This window comes from Glycine soja, chromosome 6, assembly GCF_004193775.1.
Source record: "Glycine soja cultivar W05 chromosome 6, ASM419377v2, whole genome shotgun sequence".
Taxonomy (NCBI): domain Eukaryota; kingdom Viridiplantae; phylum Streptophyta; class Magnoliopsida; order Fabales; family Fabaceae; genus Glycine; species Glycine soja.
Window position 1 is genome coordinate 29,108,886 of NC_041007.1, and position 21,289 is coordinate 29,130,174.

At 40.9% G+C, this 21,289-nt stretch overlaps 1 non-coding gene across 1 annotated transcript; it reads right to left on the bottom strand.

The window, feature by feature from the left end:
* Positions 1-538: 538 nt before the first annotated feature.
* On the bottom strand, positions 539-645 carry LOC114417564. The gene has a single exon (XR_003667825.1). It is a non-coding gene; the product is annotated as a small nucleolar RNA R71 (small nucleolar RNA).
* Between the last annotated feature and the right edge of the window lie 20,644 nt (positions 646-21,289).

Genomic DNA, 21,289 nt, shown 5'->3' on the forward strand with positions numbered 1-21,289 from the left:
ATTATTTAGGCATCATTTTATACCTTTTGATCATCCTGAGCATTCTATTACTGGTGAATCTGTGCATTCTGTTATTGGTGATTTTGATCATCCTGATTTTGAGCATTATAATTTTGAGCATTCTGATTCTGAGCATTTTGATTTTGAACATTCTGAGAACATGGCACAACCTCCACCCCGTGAGAGGACTCTAAGGGAAATGGCTGCACCTGATTTCACCTACGAAAGCTTGTGCATCCAATACCCTGATGAGGATGTCCCATATGATCTTAAAACTAGACTAATCCATTTGCTTCCAAAGTTTCATGGCCTTGTAGGTGAAGACCCGCACAAACATCTGAAAGAATTCCATATTGTCTGTTCCACCATGAAACCCCCAGATGTCCAAGAGGATCACATATTTCTGAAGGCTTTTCCTCATTCTTTAGAGGGAGTGGCAAAGGACTGGTTGTATTACCTTGCTCCAAGGTCCATCACGAGCTGGGATGACCTTAAGAGAGTATTCTTAGAAAAAATTTTCCCTACTTCCAAGACCACAACCATCAGGAAGGATATCTCAGGTATTAGACAACTCAGTGGAGAGAGCCTGTATGAATACTGGGAGTGATTTAAAAAACTATGTGCCAATTGCCCTCACCATCAGATTTCGGAGCAGCTGCTTCTCCAATATTTTTATAAAGGACTCAGTAATATGGAGAAAAGTATGATAGATGGTGTCAGTGGTGGGGCCCTTGGAGACATGACACCTACTGAAGCCAAAAATTTAATTGAGAAGATGGCTTCCAACTCCCAGCAGTTTAGCGCCATAAATGATGCTATAGTCATTAGAGGAGTGCATGAGGTAGCTACAAACTCAGCTGCATCATCTGAAACTAAGAAACTTGAAGGCAAACTGGATGCATTGGTTAACTTGGTAACCCAGCTGGCCTTGAACCAGAAATATGTACCTGTCGCAAGGATCTGTAGTTTGTGCTCCTCTGCTGACCACCATACAGACCTTTGCCCTTCTATACAATAACCTGGAGCAATTGAGCAGCCCGAAGCTTATGCTGCAAACATTTACAATAGACCTCCTCAACCTCAGCAGCAAAATCAACAACAATAGAACAATTATGACCTCTCCAGCAACAGATACAACACTGGATGGAGGAATCACCCTAATCTCAGATGGTCTAGCCCTCAGCAACAGCAACAGTAGCCTGCTTCTTCTTTCCAAAATGCTGCTGGCCCAAGCAGACCATACATTCCTCCACCAATCCAACAACAACAACAGCCCCAGAAACAGCCAACAGTTGAGGCTCCTCCACAACCTTCCCTCAAAGAACTTTTGAGGCAAATGACCATGCAGAACATGCAGTTTCAACAAGAGACCAGAGCCTCCATTCAGAGCTTAACCAATCAGATGGGACAATTGGCTACACAATTAAATCAACAACAGTCCCATAATTTTGACAAGTTGTCTTCTCAATCTATCTAAAATCCCAAAAATGTCAGTGCCATTTCATTGAGGTCGAGAAAGCAATGTCAAGGACCTCAACCCGCAGCACCTTCCTCATCTGCAAATGAACCTGCTAAACTTCACTCTACTCCAGAAAAAGGTGATGACAAAAATTTACCTAACAATTTTTGTGCAGGTGAATCTTCCATTGGTAATTCTGATTTGCAGAAGCAGCACATCCCTCCTCTTCCATTCCCTCCAAGAGCAGTTTCCAACAAAAAAATGGAAGAGGCAGAGAAAGAGATCTTGGAAACATTTAGAAAAGTAGAGGTAAACATACCTCTGCTGAATGCAATAAAGCAAATTCCAATATATGCTAAATTCTTGAAGAAGCTGTGCACTAATAAGCGGAAGCTTAAAGGAAATGAACGATTTAGCATGGGCAGGAATGTCTCCGCATTGATTGGTAAATCTGTTCCCCAAATTCTTGAAAAATGTCATGCTAGTATTATAGGGAATAGTAAGTTTGACAATGCCATGCTAGATTTAGGAGCTTCTGTTAGTGTTATGCCTCTGTCTATTTTTAATTCTCTATCTCTAGGTCCCTTGCAGTCAACTGATGTGGTAATTCATTTAGCTAATAGAAGTGTTGCCTATCCTGTTGGTTTTATAGAAGATGTCTTAGTTAGAGTTGGTGAACTGATTTTCCCTGTTGATTTTTATATTTTGAATATGGAGGACATATTTTCTCAAGGATCAGTTCCCATCATTCTAGGCAGACCCTTTATGAAAACTGCTAGAACTAAGATAGATGTATATGCAGGCACACTATCCATGGAGTTTGGTGATATAACTGTTCATTTTAATATTCTGGATGCTATGAAAAACCCATCTGAGGATCTTTCTGTATTTCGTGCTGAAATAATTGACCATGTTGTTGATGAATACATGACTGATCTTTATTCTAATCTGCATGCCTCTCACTCTTCATGCATTGAGTCTAGAATTGTACTTGATCATAAGTCTGAATTTGATGCTGAGAGTGAATCTGAAAGTGATATTGATTGCATGTCTGGTGGTGGTGTTTTACCTCTCGAGATTGATTTTATAGAGTCAGATAGGACTAACCATGTTTCAGGAAGTACACATACCTCTGACTTTCTTTATGAGGTACAAGTTGAGAAACCATCGCCTTCCACCACTATCCAGCCGACCACACCAGAATTGAAGCCTCTGCCATCAAATTTAAAATACGCTTACTTGGATGATAGCAAAAATTTTCCACTGATTATATCTGCCTCCCTTGCTAATGAGCAAGACGAGAAGTTGTTGTCTATTCTCAAGAAGCATAAGAAGGCTATAGGCTGGACCCTGGCGGACATTCCTGGTATTAGCCCATCCACATGTATGCATCAAATAAATTTAGAGGATGGAGCTAAACCAGTAAGACAGCCACAAAGAAGACTCAACCCGGTGATTCTTGATGTAGTGAAGAAGGAGATAACCAAGCTTTTGCAAGCTGGAATCATTTATCCTATCTCCGACAACCAATGGGTGAGTCCCGTCCAGGTAGTCCCGAAGAAGACCGGCCTCACAGTGATAAAAAATGAGAAGGAGGAGCTGATTCCTACTCGGGTGCAGAATAGTTGGAGAGTCTGCATTGACTATAGAAGGCTGAACCAGGTCACCAAAAAGGACCATTTTCCCCTGCCGTTCATTGATCAGATGCTTGAACGCCTGGCAGGTAAATCTCACTACTGTTTCCTTGATGGTTTTTCTGGTTATATGCAAATTACAATTGCTCCTGAGGATCAGGAAAAGACCACATTCACCTGCCCCTTCGGCACTTTTGCCTATAGGAGGATGCCTTTCGGCCTGTGCAATGCCCCTGGTACATTCCAACGGTGCATGATTAGTATTTTCAGTGATTTCTTAGAAAAATGCATAGAGGTGTTTATGGATGATTTCACTGTGTATGGATCCTCTTTTGATGGTTGTTTGGATAGTTTGGAAAAAATTTTGAATAGATGCATTGAAACTAACCTTAGGCCACATTATTTCCAATAAGGGTATTGAAGTAGATCCTGCAAAAATTTATGTTATTTCACAATTGCCTTACCCCTCTTGTGTGCGAGAGGTGCGATCTTTTCTTGGTCATGCAGGATTCTACAGGCGCTTTATAAGGGATTTTAGCAAAGTAGCCCTTCCACTGTCCAACTTGTTGCAAAAGGAGGTGGAGTTTGACTTTAATGACAGATGTAAAGAGGCTTTTGATTGCCTCAAAAGGGCGTTGACTACCACCCCCATCATCCAGGCACCCAATTGGACAGCCCCTTTTGAGCTTATGTGTGATGCATCAAATTATGCATTGGGGGTTGTCCTTGCTCAGAAAATTGATAAATTGCCCAGGGTGATATACTATGCTTCTAGGACTTTAGATGCTGCCCAAGCGAATTATACTACTACTGAGAAGGAGCTCCTAGCCATAGTTTTTGCTCTTGAAAAATTTCGATCTTATTTGCTTGGTACCCGCATTATTGTTTATACTGACCATGCAGCTCTAAAGTACTTGTTGAAGAAGGCTGATTCTAAGCCTAGGTTGATCCGATGGATGCTCTGGCTCCAAGAGTTTGACTTGGAGATCCATGATAGGAGCGGAGCACAAAATTTAGTTGTTGATCATTTGAGTCGGATCGAACGTGTAACGGATGCGGATTCACCCATTCGGGATGATTTCCCGGATGATCATTTGTATATACTGTATAGTATTTCTGACTCTCTTTCTACTCCCTGGTTTGTTAACATTGTCAATTATTTAGTTGCTTCTGTTTTTCCTCCCTCAGCATCTAAGGAACAAAAAGATAAAATTAAAAGTGATGCTAAATATTTTATTTGGGATGACCCCTACTTGTGGAAATTGTGCAGTGATCAAGTAATTAGGCGATGCATTCCAGATCATGAGACTGACTCAGTCCTGCAGTTCTGTCATTCTTCCGCACCGGGAGGTAATCTGGGTGTTCAAAGGACAGCTCGCAAAGTGTTTGATTGTGGTTTTTATTGGCCCACCATCTTTAAAGATGCGTGGAAGATCTGCAGCACTTGTGAGCAGTGTCAGAGAGCAGGAAATACACTTACATGGCGACAACAAATGCCTCAGCAACCTATGCTATTCTGTGAGGTGTTTGATGTCTGGGGTATAGATTTCATGGGCCCTTTTCCTGTCTCTTTTGGTTATGTTTACATTCTCCTTGCAGTTGACTATGTTTCAAAATGGGTGGAAGCCAAGCCCACTAGAACTAATGATGCTAAAGTTGTTGCAGATTTTGTCAGGTCTAATCTGTTTTGCAGGTTTGGAGTACCTAAAGCAATTGTTAGTGATCAAGGAACCCATTTTTGCAACAAAACAATGCATGCCCTGCTTAAAAAGTACGGGGTGGTACACAGGGTATCCACACCATACCACCCCCAGACCAATGGAAAGGCAGAAATTTCTAACAGGGAGATCAAGAGAATTTTAGAGAAGATTGTGCAGCCAAGCAAGAAAGATTGGAGTACCAGGCTTGATGATGCTCTCTTGGCACATCGGACTGCCTACAAAGCACCCATAGGAATGTCTCCTTATTGGGTTGTCTTTGGAAAGGCATGTCATCTTCCAGTGGAAATTGAGCACAAAGCATACTGGGCAGTGAAGACTTGCAACTTCTCTATGGATCAAGCTGGTGAGGAAAGAAAGTTGCAACTGAGTGAGTTAGATGAAATCCGCCTAGAAGCCTACGAGAATGCCAAGTTCTACAAAGAAAAGACCAAGAAGTTCCATGATAGCTTGATAGTTAAGAAGGACTTCATGGTTGGGCAAAAAGTGTTATTGTATAACTCTAGGCTTGGACTCATAAGTGGTAAGTTGAGGTCTAAGTGGATTGGTCCTTTTGTTGTTACTAATGTTTTTCCTTATGGTACTGTTGAGATCAAAAGCGACTCCACAAACAAGAGCTTCAAGGTCAACGGACATCGACTTAAGCCATTCCTCACGAACCCTTCTTTAGTGGACGTAGTGGTGGAAGAGACTTCCTTACTCCACCCTACTCTTCCTCCACCCTGACTTAGGGAGTTTTTCTTTTCCTATCTCCTTCTTTGCTTTTATTACACTTGTCCAATTCTATTTGATGATTTAATTGTTTTTAATCTTTTAATTGTGCTACATTGAGGACAATGTGTTGTTTAAGTATAGGGGGGGGGAGTGTTCTTTGGTTTTGCTAGTTTTGTTGGTTTTGTTAATTTGTTAGTTGTGTTAATTTGTTAATGTTGTTAGTTTCATCGGATTTCTAGTTTAATATTTTGGGTCAATTTTGTGTGCATATACGACTTTGCATGTTTTTCTTTGAATTATAGGATATGTTCAAGAAATGGGTAATTGTTTTGAAAATAAAAGTTCTTGACATTTTGTGACTGGAAATCCATTTTTAATATTAGTACTTTCATAGTCCAGTTTACTTGTTCTGTCCTTTAAATCACAAAACAATCAAACCCCCCCCCCCCCCAATCGTTACTGTTACTGCTAGTGTATTATGAACATTTGGTTTATCATTGGTCATTGGGAAACGACCTAGGATCACTTTCTAGTTACTGCATTTCCATGTTTATTTGATTCGGGTATGGCCTCAATCAGTCATCTTCTGCGAAGACGACCTCTATCAAACACTAACCCATGAAGTTAGGGGGCTGGCGGAGAAACCCAAGTGGTTATTCGTATAAACTTCCGTTTGCTATCTCTAAGACTCAACGCATGATAGCACGCAGAGACTAACGTCGTCTTCTGCACCCTTTGTCAATCGCGGCCAACAAGCCTGTTGACACGTGGAGATTTACGTCATCTTCCTCGCAGACTACCTCTGTCAAACACTAACCCGTGAAGTTAGGGGGCAGGCGAAGAAACCCAAGTGGTTATCTGTATAAACTTTCTTTTGCTATCTCTAAGACTCAACGCATGATAGCACGTAGATACTAACGTCGTCTTCTGCACCCTTTATCAATCGCGGCAAACAAGCCTGTTGACACGTGGAGATTTACGTCATCTTCCGCGCAGACTACCTCTGTCAAACACTAACCCATGAAGTGAGGGGGCAGGCGGAGAAACCCAAGTGGTTATCCGTATAAACTTTCTTTTGCTATCTGTAAGCCTCAACGCATGATAGCTTGCAGAGACTAACATCGTCTCCTGCACCTTTTGTCGTCCTGACCCGTGAAGTCAGGTGACATACAGGGTTACCTTATGGTTACCCGCACCTTTCGTCAACCGGGGGCAAACGAGTCCATTGACACGCAGAAACTAACATCGTCTCCTGCACCTTTTGTCGTCCTGACCCGTGAAGTCAGGTGACATAAAGGGTTACCTTATGGTTACCCGCACCTTTCGTCAACCGGGGGAAAATGAGCCTGTTGACGCGTAGAGACTAACATCGTCTCCTGCACCTTTTGTCGTCCTAACCCGTGAAGTCAGGTGACATACAGGGTTACCTTATGGTTACCCGCACCTTTCGTCAACCAGGGGCAAACAAGCCTGTTGACGCGTAGAGACTAACATCGTCTCCTGCACCTTTTGTCGTCCTAACCCGTGAAGTCAGGTGACATACAGGGTTACCTTATGGTTACCCGCACCTTTCGTCAACCAGGGGCAAACGAGCCTGTTGACGCGTAGAGACTAACATCGTCTCCTGCACCTTTTGTCGTCCTGACCCGTGAAGTCAGGTGACATACAAGGTTACCTTATGGTTACCCGCACCTTTCGTCAATCGGGGGAAAACGAGCCCGTTGACGCGAAGAGACTGACATCGTCTTCTACACTCTTTGCCATCCAGGGACATCGAGTCAGTTGGCAGGCGGAGATACCTTATGGTCATCCGCGCCTTTCGTCAACCGAGGGGAACGACTTCAATGGTATCAGGATGATGTTGGCCGTTCGGTGCTGATCATTTTCAAATTTTTTGCAGGTTTTCACTCTCGTCATCCGGAAACATTCAAGCCCAACGATGCACGAGATTCTTCTTTGTTGGGCAGGACGATCGAGTGCGATGACAAAGGGAAGTGTCGTGGTTGTTCAACCTTGTCGTTTTCAAGACGCTAAAGTTTGTTGACGCTTCTAATGCATTTTCTTTTCTTTCTGAACGACAGGTTCCGCTGGCGGGGATATCGACCGACCGAATGATGTTCCGCTCGAATGAAATTAGTGTCTTATCTTTACTTCCCTTTTATCCCCAATATACGAGAAGTAAAGAGGGGCAACTGTCATACCCTAATTTTGTCTGGGGACCATCTGTTTGATAGCATGCAACCCTCGCTTGACCGCTTCGAGGTACTTAACACCCATCATTAGGCAATCCGTGGAGTTCCGCGACATGCCAAAAGTCGAAGGGAAGCATTTTTGCGCAATCCGTAAAGTTCCGCAACATTCCAGAAGTCAAAGAAGGGGTTGTTGCGTAGTTCGTAAAGTTTCGTAACATTACGGAAGGGAAACAAGTATCGTTACGTAATTCACAAAGTTCTGTAACGTTACGGAAAAAGATTATGCAAAAAAAAGCAAAGGGGGTGTATTTAGTAAACAAGGGTGTGCAAATAGCAAGCAGGCCCACTTGGGCCTTCCAGGATGTTCCAACAGAAGGCGGTGCCTTCTGGTGGAAGACACCCAGCTCGCCTGGGCGAGCTGGGCGGCAACCACCTCCCAGTTTTCCCCTATAAATAGGGGAAGAAGGGAAGAACAAATTCGTTCAACCCTCCTGGTATCTGAGATTCACTTAAAATTAGTGAGAAAAATTGTTTTCGTGATGAAAATCCAAGCCGAGGCGCTTCCGTAAAGCTTTCGAGACGTTTCTGTGGGCGATTTCACGAAGGTTTTCCACCGTTCTTCATCGTTCTTCGTTCGTTCTTCGTCGTTCTTCGGTCTTCAACCGGTAAGTTCCCGAAATCAAACCTTTCAATTCATTCTATGTGCCCTTAGTGGTCCCCACTTGTTTCGCGTGCTTTTATTTTTATTTTGTTTGCTTTCCGTACCCCCCTTTTGACGTGCTTTAATCACTTATTTAAGTCGTTTTCTTGCCTAATCAAAAATAAAATAAATTTCCACCGATCATTTGAGTATCTTTTAATCGCTGTTAGAATAAAATCCAACCGATCTTTCACGCTGTAACCATGTTTAAAACCAAAAAGAGGCAAAATAATAATAAAATAATCAAAAATATCTTTTGAATAAAATAATATAAAAAAATCAATCGGACGTTCTTCTTTTGGGATTTTTCTTGAGATGACCAATAACCAAAGTGAAACTAAGGCTAAAATTAACTCACAAATCAAGCTTTGTCATGAAAAACCACCTAAAAACCATTTTAAGGTCCAACGCCTTGAATGGTCCTCTTCACTTTTATTTGGTTAAAAATGGACTTTTGAAAGCCTAAAGCAAACACATAACTTTGTCACTACTTTCAAGAAACCAAGAGATCATTAATGGTCCAATGCCTTAATGTTTTCTCCCCTTTCAAAAAGAATCAAAAGATCGTTTAAATGGTCTAAACGCCTTAAAACGACCTTTTGTTTGGTAAAAATATATCTTGCAAAAACAAAGGATAAAAACAACTTAACCAACATTCAGTTCTCAAAGAACTACATAGGTTTGATTTTCTAATCACAATTGAGGAATACGTAGGAGCAAGGAAAACACCCTTGTCGACCACAAAAGGATAAAAAATACAAAAGGCACAAAAAGACATAAAGACGTAAAAGGGAACAAAAAACAATTTGAAGTCATATTTGCACACTTGATTAAAGGCTGTCGTCCCTTGTGACGGACGCGTGGGGTGCTAGTACCTTCCCTGTGCGTAAATATAACTCCCGAACCTTTCATTTAAAGTTCGTAGACCACACCTTTCCGGTTTTTCCGACGTTTTCCTCGAATAAACGTTGGTGGCGACTCCGTGCATTTTCCTTTCATGGAAGACACACCCGTGAGACCCGCGTCGTCCTCATGTCGAAAGGTAGGTTGCGACAGTAATGATTTTGCGAAAACTTCTTGTGCTACTCAATGTTTTGGAAAACTTTTTTAGTACTTATGTTGATTGAGTCTTCTCTTGATTCTTGAATCTTGATCTTGATTATTCTTGAATCTTGAATCTTGATTCTTGAAACTTGATTCTTGAATCTTTGGATTTTGCTTGACTCTTGATTCTTTGGCATCATCAAAATAACCTTGGAAGATATTGCTTCCACAGTGTGCATCAAATGAATAAATATCTATCTCATGCATACATTTTAAAAAACACACTAAAAGCATCAAAGAGTTATATACAAGAACGTAAGAGAAATAAAAGGAAACCGACAAAAGAGGAAGTCATGATATTGCACGAGATTAGAAGGCCTAACTCTCTAAAAATAGTCCCCAGTGGAGTCGTCAACTGTCGCAACCTACCCTTCGGCGGGAGGGCGACGCAGGGCTCATGGGTGCATCTTCCAAGAAAGGAAAATGCATGGAGTCGCCACCAACGTTTATTCAAGGAAAACGTCAGAAAAACCATAAAGGTGTGGTCTACGAACTTTAAGTGTGAAAGGTTCATGAGTTGTTTTTACGCACGGGGAAGGTATTAGCACCCCACGCGTCCGTCACAAGGGACGACAGCCTTTAATCAAATGTGCAATATCATGTCTTCAATTTGTTTTATTTTCCCTTTTTTACGTTTTTATGTCTTTTTATGCCTTTTGTATTTTTTATCTTTTTGTGGTCGACAAGGGTATTTCCCTCGCTCCTACGTATCCTCAATTGCGATGAGGAAATCAGACCTACGTAGTTCTTTTAGAACTAAACGTTGGTTAAGTTGTTTTGATCTTTCTCCGCAAGATCGATTTTAACCGAAAAAAAGCCGTTTAAGGTGTTGGACCATTAAACGATCTTTTGATTTTTGGAAAGGAGAGAAACGTTAAGGCGTTGGACCATTAGTGATCTCTTGGTTTTGAAAGGAGAGAAACATTAAAGCATTGGACGACGTTGGACCATTAACGATCTCTTGGTTTTTGAAAGGAGAGAAACGTTAAGGTGTTGGACCATTAACGATCTCTTGGGGTGGACGACAAAAGTGGGGCTTTTGCTCCTGCGTATCCTCAATGGCGATGAGAAAATCAGACCTACGTAGTTCTTGCAAAAGCGGTAAAGTTATGTGTTGATTTTATGCTTTTGAACGGTCCATGTTAACCGATAAAAGCAAAGAGGACCATTTAAGGCGTTGGACCTTAAAATGGTTTCAAGTGATTTTTGCGGACAAAACTTGATTTGTGAGTTGATTTTAGCCTTGGTTTCACTTTGGTTATTAGTCAATTAATTCAAGGAAACTTTCAAAGAAAAACGTCCGATTAATTTTTCTTGATTATTTTATTATTTTTTTTTCAAGATATTTTGATTTTTATTATTGTTTTGTTTTTTTTTTGTTTAACCGAGGTTACAGCGTGAACGATCGGTTAGATTTTGCTTCAACAGTGATTAAACGACATTACAACACAAATGATCGGTTGAAATTCATTTTATCATTTATTAGGCGAGATAACGACTTAAATAAACGGTTAAAGCATGTTAAAAATGGACGAAAAGAAAATCGAAAGTGAACGAGATGAAGATGAAAGCAAATAAAACAAGAAATGAATTGAAAGTCTTGGATTCAAACACTTACCGGTTGAAGAACGAAGAACGAACGAAGAATAGACGAAGAACGGTGAAGAACAGAGGAAAATCTTCACATATTTGCACACGGAAACGTCTCAGAAGCATTATGGAAGCACTTCGACTCGATTTTTCTTCACGAAAACATGTTTTTTTTACCCAAAATAGTCGAAATGCATAGCCTAGGGGTCATGAACATTGTGAAACAGCCCCCCCTCTCCTATTTATAGGGAAAAAGGGAGGTGCTTGCCGCCCAGAGGCATCTCGAGGAAGATTTCTAAGCACACCCCAATTACTAAGTTCACCCCTCTTTTCGTACTTTAAGGAAAAGTTACGGAAGCCTTATGGAAGTGTTTCGGATTTGATTTTCATCTTTTTTTCTCTTCCCTTTCACCAATGTTAAGTGAAATATGCTTATGCAAGGTTTTCAGAAATTTTACGGAAGCCACGGAAACCATTTTTCAACAAAACGTGGAGGAGCCTAGATTTGAATTGCTATTTACACCCTATCTTGATAAGTTCACCCCCTATTTTGTGTTTTTGGCTATTTTCTTTCCGAAATCTCACGAAACTTTACAGATTCCACCGCGATGAGTGTTAAGCCTTCCGAAGCAATCAACAATGGTCCTCGGATGAAATTAGATTGTAACAGTTTATTTACACACACCCCACTTTGCTAAATACACTCCCATTTTTGTGTTTTTGACCGGTTTCTTCCCGAAACATCTCGGAACTTTACGGATTCCAAAACGATGGGTGTTAAACATTTTGAGGTGGTCAAACAAAGGTCGCATGCTGACAAACAATGGTCCCCGAATGAAATTAGGGTATGACAGATGCCAATTGAGATCTTTCGATATGACCCCTGCTGCCTTGAAATTAGCCATATCAGTGAACCAGGGTCTCCCTGCAACCAAAAACAAAGATTCATCAGAAAATTTATCTCTTAGTTCAGCCTCTTTTGAAGTGACATCTTCATTCACCAATCTGGATAGGTGGTCTGCTACCACATTTTCAGAACCTTTCTTGTCCTTGATGACTAAATCAAATTCTTGAAGCAGCAGTATCCATCTGATCAATCATGGCTTGGAATAAGCTTTGCGCAACAAATATTTTATTGTTGCGTGATCAGTGTAAATCACTATCTTTGATCCCACCAAATAAGATCGAAATTTCTCAAGTGCAAACACAATTGCCAGCAATTCTTTCTCAGTGGTGGCATAGTTAATCTGGGCATCATTCCAAACTTTGCTAGCATAATAGATGGTATGAAACATTCTGCCCTTCCGCTGCCCTGCCCTAGCATAGAACCTACTGCATAATCACTTGCATCACACATCAATTCAAACTCTTGTCCCCAGTCTGGTGCTATAATCACATAAGCAGAAACCAATTTGGCTTTGAGAGTGTTAAAGGCTTCTAAGCATTCTTCATTGAATACAAACACAACCTCCTTGTTCAACAGATTGCTTAGGGGTTTAGAAATTTTGGAGAAGTTTTTAATGAATCGCCAATAAAATCCAGCATGACCCAAAAAGCTGCGTATGCCCTTTACATTAACTGGGGGTGGAAGTTTATCAATAACATCTACTTTTGCTTTATCCACCTCAATTCCTCTTGTAGAGATCTTGTGTCCCAGCACAATACCTTCTTGCACCAAATTAGATTCTTCACTGTGCTGTAACACTTTCTCTAAATTTGCTAAGCAATTTCCAAAAGATGCACCAAAGACGAAAAAATCATCCATAAAGACTTCGATAGATTTCTCTACCATGTCATCAAAAATTGCCATCATACATCTCTGGAAAGTAGCAGGGGCATTACATAAATCGAACGAGATACGACGATAAGCAAAAACACTGAAAGGACATGTAAATGTTGTTTTTTCTTGATCCTGAGGATCTACTGCAATTTGATTGTAACCTGAGTACCCGTCCAAGAAACAGTAGAAGGATTGCCTTGCAAGTCTCTCAAGCATTTGATCCATGAAGGGAAGCGGGTAATGGTCTTTTCTTGTGGCTTCATTAAGCTTCCTATGATCAATACACATTCTCCATCCGGTGACTGTTCTTGTAGGAATTAGCTCATTTCTATCATTTTTTACCACTGTCATCCCTCCTTTTTTTGGAACAACTTGAACCGGACTAACCCATGAGCTATCTGAAATTGGGTAGATGAGCCCTGCCTCTAGTAACTTAAGCACTTCTTTTCTTACTTCTTCTTTCATTGTAGGATTCAATCTTCTCTGAGGTTGTCTCACGGGCTTGAAATTGGTTTCCAAATTGATTTTGTGCATACAATATGATGGACTGATTCTGTTTAAATCAGAGATGTGCGAACCAATAGCCACTTTATGACATTTTAGAATCTGCACCAGTTGATCCTCTTCTTCATTCTTCAAGGAGTTGCTAATTATAACAAGTTTAGTCTCATTATTCTCCAAGAACACATACTTTAAATGCGCTGGAAGGGTCTTTAATTCTGCTTTGGGCTTTTCTGTTGGTCTAAAATTTTTTGATTCTTCAAAAACCATATGACCAGTGGAGTTGTTTTTTGGATCATCAGGCTCTTCATCACAAACTAAGCAGTCCACCACATAACCAGGTTCTTTTTCCAAAGGAAACTGTAATATCATGGTTGAAGCTGATGATGCTATTTCCTGCTCCACCTCTTCTTCTTCAAAACAGGCATCACCCATATCTGAGTGTTTAATGGCTTCAAAGAGGTCAAAAGAGATTTTTTGATCCTCCACACTGAGTTCCAATCAACCTTTATCTATACCTACAACATAACCAGCAGTTGCCATGCAAGGATATTCTGGAGTACTGAAAACTTCATCCTTTTCTTCTTTGTTGATCAATTGATGATGGATTGTAGTAACTTGAATAATGCTTTCTTAATGTTCTTCAATCTTTGCATACTCTTCTTCTCTTCTGTCCACAACTTTAGTCATGTCATCTACCAACTTGCCAAGCTGAGTTTCAGTTCTTTTAAAAGCTTGTTGCATTGAATCTACAGTATCTTTGAATTGAATTAGCAGGTCATCCAAATTAGACAATCCTTCTGCTTCATTGTGATGATAAGGTTGCCATTCTGACTCCCATTGATAATCTGCAAAAGAATAGTCCCTTTCAAACTGAGTTCCCTACTGTTGCCTGGAATAACAGTCACCTTTAGAGCTAGCTTATTACGTCATGAAGTCTGCCAATACACTTTCAAGAACAGGAGCTCTTCCTTAATCATAATAGTTGTACATGGCCGGTTCCTGCCTCCGATCAAAGTTATTTATAGAATAAAAATAGCAACTGTCCTGGTGATGCTCTCCTCCAGCAAAATCCCAATTTATTAGTGGAATAGAGATAACAATCTTCATGATACATCGGCAAGACATTTGTCTTCCTTAGAAATAATTAAGCCACCTGCAGGAGATTCTATACATACAAAATACTAACAAAATATCGATTATCCAATTCAATAAGAGAAGATAAATATGAATAGAAAACAAATATTCACAAATAATCAAAGAATAACGAATAAAGAATAGACACCTAAAAACGAACTAACTTTCCAAATAAAAAGAAGTTCCCCGACAACGGCGCCAAAAACATGTTCGCTTCCGGCAAGTTCACCGAATCGTGCAAGTAGTATAAAATGGTAAGAACCGAGTATCGAACTCTCGGGGAACTTGTGTTACTTGGTAAAGCTATTTCAGTAAATAGGTGTCTAGTGTGAAAAGAGATGTGTTTACTATGAACAGGTGTGTAAACTAACTATTAAAAGGGAAAAATCACATGAGAAATGATGCGTAAAAACAAGTAGACGACACGTTGGTCCTCCTAATAGGTGCCTGATGCTAGAAGGATATTCTCTACTTAACAATGCTCTAGCCTAATTCTGACCAAGCATCATCTGCAGATTCCTCTTGTTGGACTAAACTTGGCCAGGACCGCATTAAGACAAACATACAACAACTAGGTTACCGTACCCCGATTCCTCGTGAAAATATGACAAACTAGCCCTGTCCTATCAAGTTCTAAGAATCAGACCAGTTTCCACTGTTGAATGATCCTAAAAACGCATGCATCTACGTGATAGCACAGTGAACACACAAAACATCATTAAATAGATAAAAAGATATGTACATTAAGTACTTACAAGGAAGATCCAACAGAGGATTTAGCTTTCCATAACTGGGAAGCTTCCTTTACAACAAAGAGAAGAGAATGAAAGATTACAAAAATACAAGTAGTGGGGATGTCTCCTCCACCTCTAGGACCTTACAATCACTCACAAACTCATCTCAAGCTCTCAGGACGGCTTCCTCTTCCAGCTTTGGTCTCTGCGGATCTTCACACAACAAAATCTCTCAAACTCTCTGGAACCTGGACCTTTCTCTCTCTAGAACTCTCTACACATGTAGAAGCTTCAAGAAAAGGCCAAACTCTCCTCAGAAATCTGATTTCAGGCTTAAATAGGTGGCTTTGTTCGTGCTCGTGCGCTTAGCGCAATTCTGAACCGCTTAGCACACATTAGTGAATTTCGGCTTAGCGTGGCTTTTCTCGCTCAGCGGATGGACTAAAGTGGTGCGCTTAGCGGGATGACCCTTCGCTCAGCGAATATGCACAGCTCATCCTCCTTCCAGATTCTTCCTCGCGCTCAATCGAGAAGTGTTGGCTCAGCGGATGGCTCACTAAGCCAGAAGATTGGCTTAGCGAGAGGGAGAAAATGAGCACTTCAAAACTTGCCTAATTAACCTGAAATTGAGAGAAAAATGATTATTAAACACACAAAATGGAAGTACTAAGTATTTATTACTTGTCTTTAACAAAAAGTAATTACAACACTACAAAATACCCATAAATTGGAGGAGTTTGATACAATTTTCACAAGTTTTATACACAAAAGTTAGTCGTATTCACCGACTAACAAATTTCTCTAAAGGTATCTATGGCGTCCCCAAATTAATGACTGGTTTAATAGTAATGATTTAAATAACAAAACCATGGTAAATTTTTTTTTCTTCTTTTTCTTTTTCATTTCTTTCTCTTTTCACCATAACTAGGTTTAGAAGGAAAATCCTCACTATAGAGTCCTGAATGGCCAGTTCACAACTCTATTCGGAGTCATTTCTTTCTTACCGCTCATAATCTCTAAACTATTTTGCTGTTTCAAAAGGAAGAATATACCAGACATTACTTTAGGTCGTCACGTGAAAATAAAAGAATAAAATACGGTCGATAAACTCTTTTACAAATAAAGTTCGCTAATGCTTTCTTTTCAAATAACAAGATTAAACATAAATACATTCATCATTTAAAGCTGTCCAAAATATGGGAGTTTTACAAAATATATATAGCGTCATCCAGAGCAAAGGTGTCCACAGTGGTGTCTTCAGCCACAGGTATACAATCATCAAATTCCTATACAATAGGTCTACCCATACAAAAACAAAAAAGTAAACCTAACAGTTAGTCCTAATACACCCACCCTCAAAAAGTATATAAAACTAGTCCATGGAACTGTCCACTATGATGAAGAGCCTCCACTGGTCGCCATCTCTCCAAGGCCACTATCCTCCGTAGAGTCTGCCTCAGATGCCGACATGACGTCCTCGGGAGAATCCACCTCAGGAAGGGGATCCTCATCACCCTCTAGAAAGTCAAGAGCATCCACAGCAGGCTCAGGAGGTAGCTCCTCAAGATCCTCCTCAAGGTCTTCCTCGGATGACATTACCTCGATCACTTGGATTGGCTCCACTAGACGATATGGTGTAGGCGTGGGTAATATCCACTCCACAGTACGTTGAAGCATGCGCCCGGGTTCATCTGGATGCACCAATGAAGTAGCCGTAAATCGAATCGTGCCCCGAAATCGGCACCTCGTGTTGCCTTCGAGGGTCTCCCAAACTCCCTCTAGGCACTCCATCTCTACTCGATCATGGATTAGCTGCGCCGCCATCACGATCTACAAGGAAGAAAAGAGAAAGGGGTAGACTCTTTCACGAAAAATCTAACTGCACCGCACACAATTCATCTCATAACTACTACATGCAAGTAAAAGGGGTATCTTAAGGCTTTTCATCTCTGGTAATCGATTACACAGCCTTGGTAATCGATTACCGGACGCCAAATTCGAATCACACAGCTTCATGACATGAAAACCTGAAAAAGGCACTGTGTAATCGATTACACATACCTGGTAATCGATTACCAGTGACCCATTCCTCTGTGTAATCGATTACCAGAGGCCTCCACAACCTGCTGCCTTCATTTCTAAGCCTGGTAATCGATTACACCCCCTTCCTAATCGATTACCAAAAGCCCTCATGGCTTCCTGATCTCGTTTTCAAGCCTGGTAATCGATTACACCTCTTGGTAATCGATTACCAGAGACCATCTTAGCCTCCTGTCTTCATTTTTAAGCCTTGTAATCGATTACCCACCCTTGGTAATCGATTACCAGAGGCCATAATCAATATATCACACAAAGTTCACAGCTGGCCAGCCACCACACAAGCCTCCTTGCTTTGTGGTCTTTGTTCCTTTTATCTGTTCACTGCCAGGAGCTCGCCTGTTTAGGTACATCACAGGTTCTCACTGACTGACTATGCCCGGGTTGGGTCGGGATTGGTCAAGCTTGGTTTTGGGCAATAGCACCCCACCTGACGTCCCCAAGGTCTCTTGACCCCCGCGACATATCTCCAGGTACCACTCTGTGGTCAATGAATAAAAGCAGGAAGTTTCACCCTTCTACACTTCCCCATCTCAAGCTTGTAGGATTATGGGGTACCCATCACATGTGGTACTAGGTGGCGGTCGGGCGATGGTGCACAACAAGTTTTCCACATCCACAAATCGCGCATAAACCCACCATCCCCTGTTGCCCACCTCCAACTGAGCTCACGTACTCCCACGTAGCCCATATCCTCGTTTCTCTCAACACCGGGTCCCCATCAATCCTCCCAAGCTTCCCCAACATCCAAGTAATTCAACATTCAAGCAACACAAACTATCACAGCCAATAAAACAGGGCAAAGGCAGAAAACTCTGCCCAAAACACCAACCAAAATCACAGATTTTCTCACTTAAAGACCCCAGTAACAATTCCTTCGTTCCAGTTCGTTAACCGTTGGATGGACTCGAAAATTTTACTGGAAGTCTCTAGTACATAAGCCTACATTTTGACCGTTGGGATCTACTAGCAAACATACAGAACTCATTCTGCACTACTCTTTCCACAACCAGCAAAACATAGCATTTTTCTGCACTTATGCAAAATTCTGATGCACAATTTCACAGCAAAATTCTGCATAAAGTGCAGATTTCGAAAACCACACTTCCTGTCATCCAATCTTGCCCAAATCAAATCCTACAAGTCCCAAATCATGTATCAATCATGTCTAAACCAAAGTCAAGCTTCAAAACACAGCAACACAAAATCTAGGTGTCCCATACCCCTCAATTTAATGGATTTTCTAGGTTTGAGAAGTGAAATTGAGAATGAGGTAAATTTGGAGCAAACTCTCAACTCACACAAGTCTATAACATCAATCTAAACTTGCTCAAACTGGATTTACACCTAAAATTCCACCGAATCAAAATTTGACTCCTCAACACCCAATTTTGCCCTAGAAATGGCTCTTGGTTCACTTTGGTCATTTGTTTTTCTCTCTAGCACAGTCCAAACTTTCTCATAAGTCCTAAATGACATTTCAAGCTAGGATTAACTCACTTTAACCTCCATTTACCACAAAATCCAGATTTAACCTTCCAACTCTCAAAGCCTCACTCTTTTTCCACTCATAACACCACATTCTCACTTTCTAACCCTAGGTTAACTCTACCCTTCATCTCTAACAGCTTTCCATGAGCAATTTCAGCACATAAACATCACAAGCATCATCATAAAAACCCTAAAACTGAATGGGTATGTTTAACTCATCCAAACATGCCAAGTTCAACATGCTTTCCACAAATTCCTTCACAAATAACTATCATGAAGCAGAAACTTAGCAAAACTACCCATCATATCTCCCAAAACCCCATACCCACGAAAATCAAGAGAGAAAGAAGTCCACCCAAACCTGAAATTTCGAAGCCCCACACGTAGAGACGCGCTTCACGACTCCGAAAATGCCCTCCTTTCGCGATTTGGAGCAGAAATGGGCACCAAAGGTTGAGGCTTTGTTGGGCAACAATGGTGGATGAAGAAGAAGGAGAAAAGCAACATGAGGGGGAGGGAGAGAGAGCTGTCTGAATTTTTTTTTTCTGCTAAGTGAAGAGAGAGAGAGTTGCTTTTTGGTTTTAAAAGGCTTTTTCCTCTTTTCTTATTATTTTATTTAAGCTATGCCACATGTCTCCATTTGAGTGGAGCAAAAAGGGCCCACTTTCTCTTTTGATTGTGACCCATACTCAGCCACAAAAAGTGAGAAAAATCTGACCTTTGAAACGCTAAAATCCTGCCTCGGTTTGCATGTCATTCCTCTGGTTCCATTTCCTCGCGTTTCTCTGCGTCCGTCAGGGCCAGTTTTCGAAAGTAATCAATATATATATCAAAACGCTCAGAATAAGACCCCAAGCGTGGTTCAGAGGTTGGTTTCGTTAAATTTTAAGTCGCACGCAAAACGATGATTTTTAAACTAATTAATTAAGAATTAACCCATAACCTCCTAGTTATGGATTTCTCTTCCTTAATTAGCCTAACCCGCATATCTTGCCCCCACTATTCCTACTTCTACCAAGAACATATATGCATATACACTGAATAATACTTATATATATATATATATATATATATATATATAATCATTCAAAATACATCGTTTCCAAAAATTCCGGGTAGAAATTTCCAGGATGTCACAATACTCCCACCCTTTTAGGAATTTCGTCCCCGAAATTAACTACTCTATGAACAAACTTGGGTACAATTCTCTCATCCTATCCTCCAACTCCCATGTAGAATCACCCTCATCGTTTCCCCACAGCACCTTCACCAACGCGATCTCCTTTCCTCTCAACGACTTCATTCTTCGGTCAGTGATCTTCTGAGGTTGTGCTTTATTGGTGAGGTTATCCTTCACCTGTACCTCGTCCACTGCAAGTATATGTGATGGATCCGGGTTGTACCATCTCAGTTGAGAGACATGAAACACAGGATGCAAATTCGATAAACTCGGAGGTAAGGCGATATGATAAGCTACAGGCCTAAACTTCTTCAAAATCTGATACGGACCTAGGTACTTGGGCGTCAACTTCCTAGATTTTAGAGCTCTTCCAACCCCGGTTACGGGAGAAACCTTCAAAAACACATGTTCTCCTTCCTGAAAATCTAGTGGCTTCCTCCTTCTATCATAATAGCTCTTCTGCCTATCCTGAGATGCTTTTATCTTCTCTCGAATCAATTTCACTTGTTCGTTAATCTGTTGTAGCATTTCAGGTCCAAGAAGTACTGCTTCTCCATCATCGTACCAACAAATAGGAGTTTTGCACTTTCGTCCATATAAAGCTTCAAAAGGAGCCATACCAATACTGGCTTGGTAGCTATTGTTGTAAGTAAACTCAATCAATGGCAAACAATCCATCCAGCTACCTTGTTGCTCTATAATACATGCCCGAAGTAGATCCTCTAGAGTCTGAATGGTTCGTTCAGTCTGACCATCTGTTTGAGGATGATAAGCTGAACTAAGCTTTAGCTTTGTCCCCAAGGCTTCATGTAGACTTGTCCAAAATCGCGAAGTGAACCTCGGATCCCTGTCTGATACAATACTGGAAGGAATTCCATGCAACCTTACTACTTCCTTGATGTACAACTCCACTAGCTTCTCCACACAGCATCATGTCCCCGACTAGTCTTAGGTAAACTAGATACAAAATCCATAGATATGCTCTCCCATTTCCATTCCGGAATTTCCAATGGCTTCAATTCTCCTGATGGTCGCTGGTGCTCAGCCTTAGCCTTTTGACATGTCAAACACCTCGCTACATATTCAGCTACATCTTTCTTCATGCCATGCCACCAAAAACTTCTCTTCAAATCTTGGTACATCTTAGTCATTCCTGGATGGAAACTAAGACGACTTTTATGCGCTTCTTCCAAGATCTTAACTTTCAAATCATCTAAAGATGGCACACATATCCTCCCCTTGAATCTAATTAACCCGG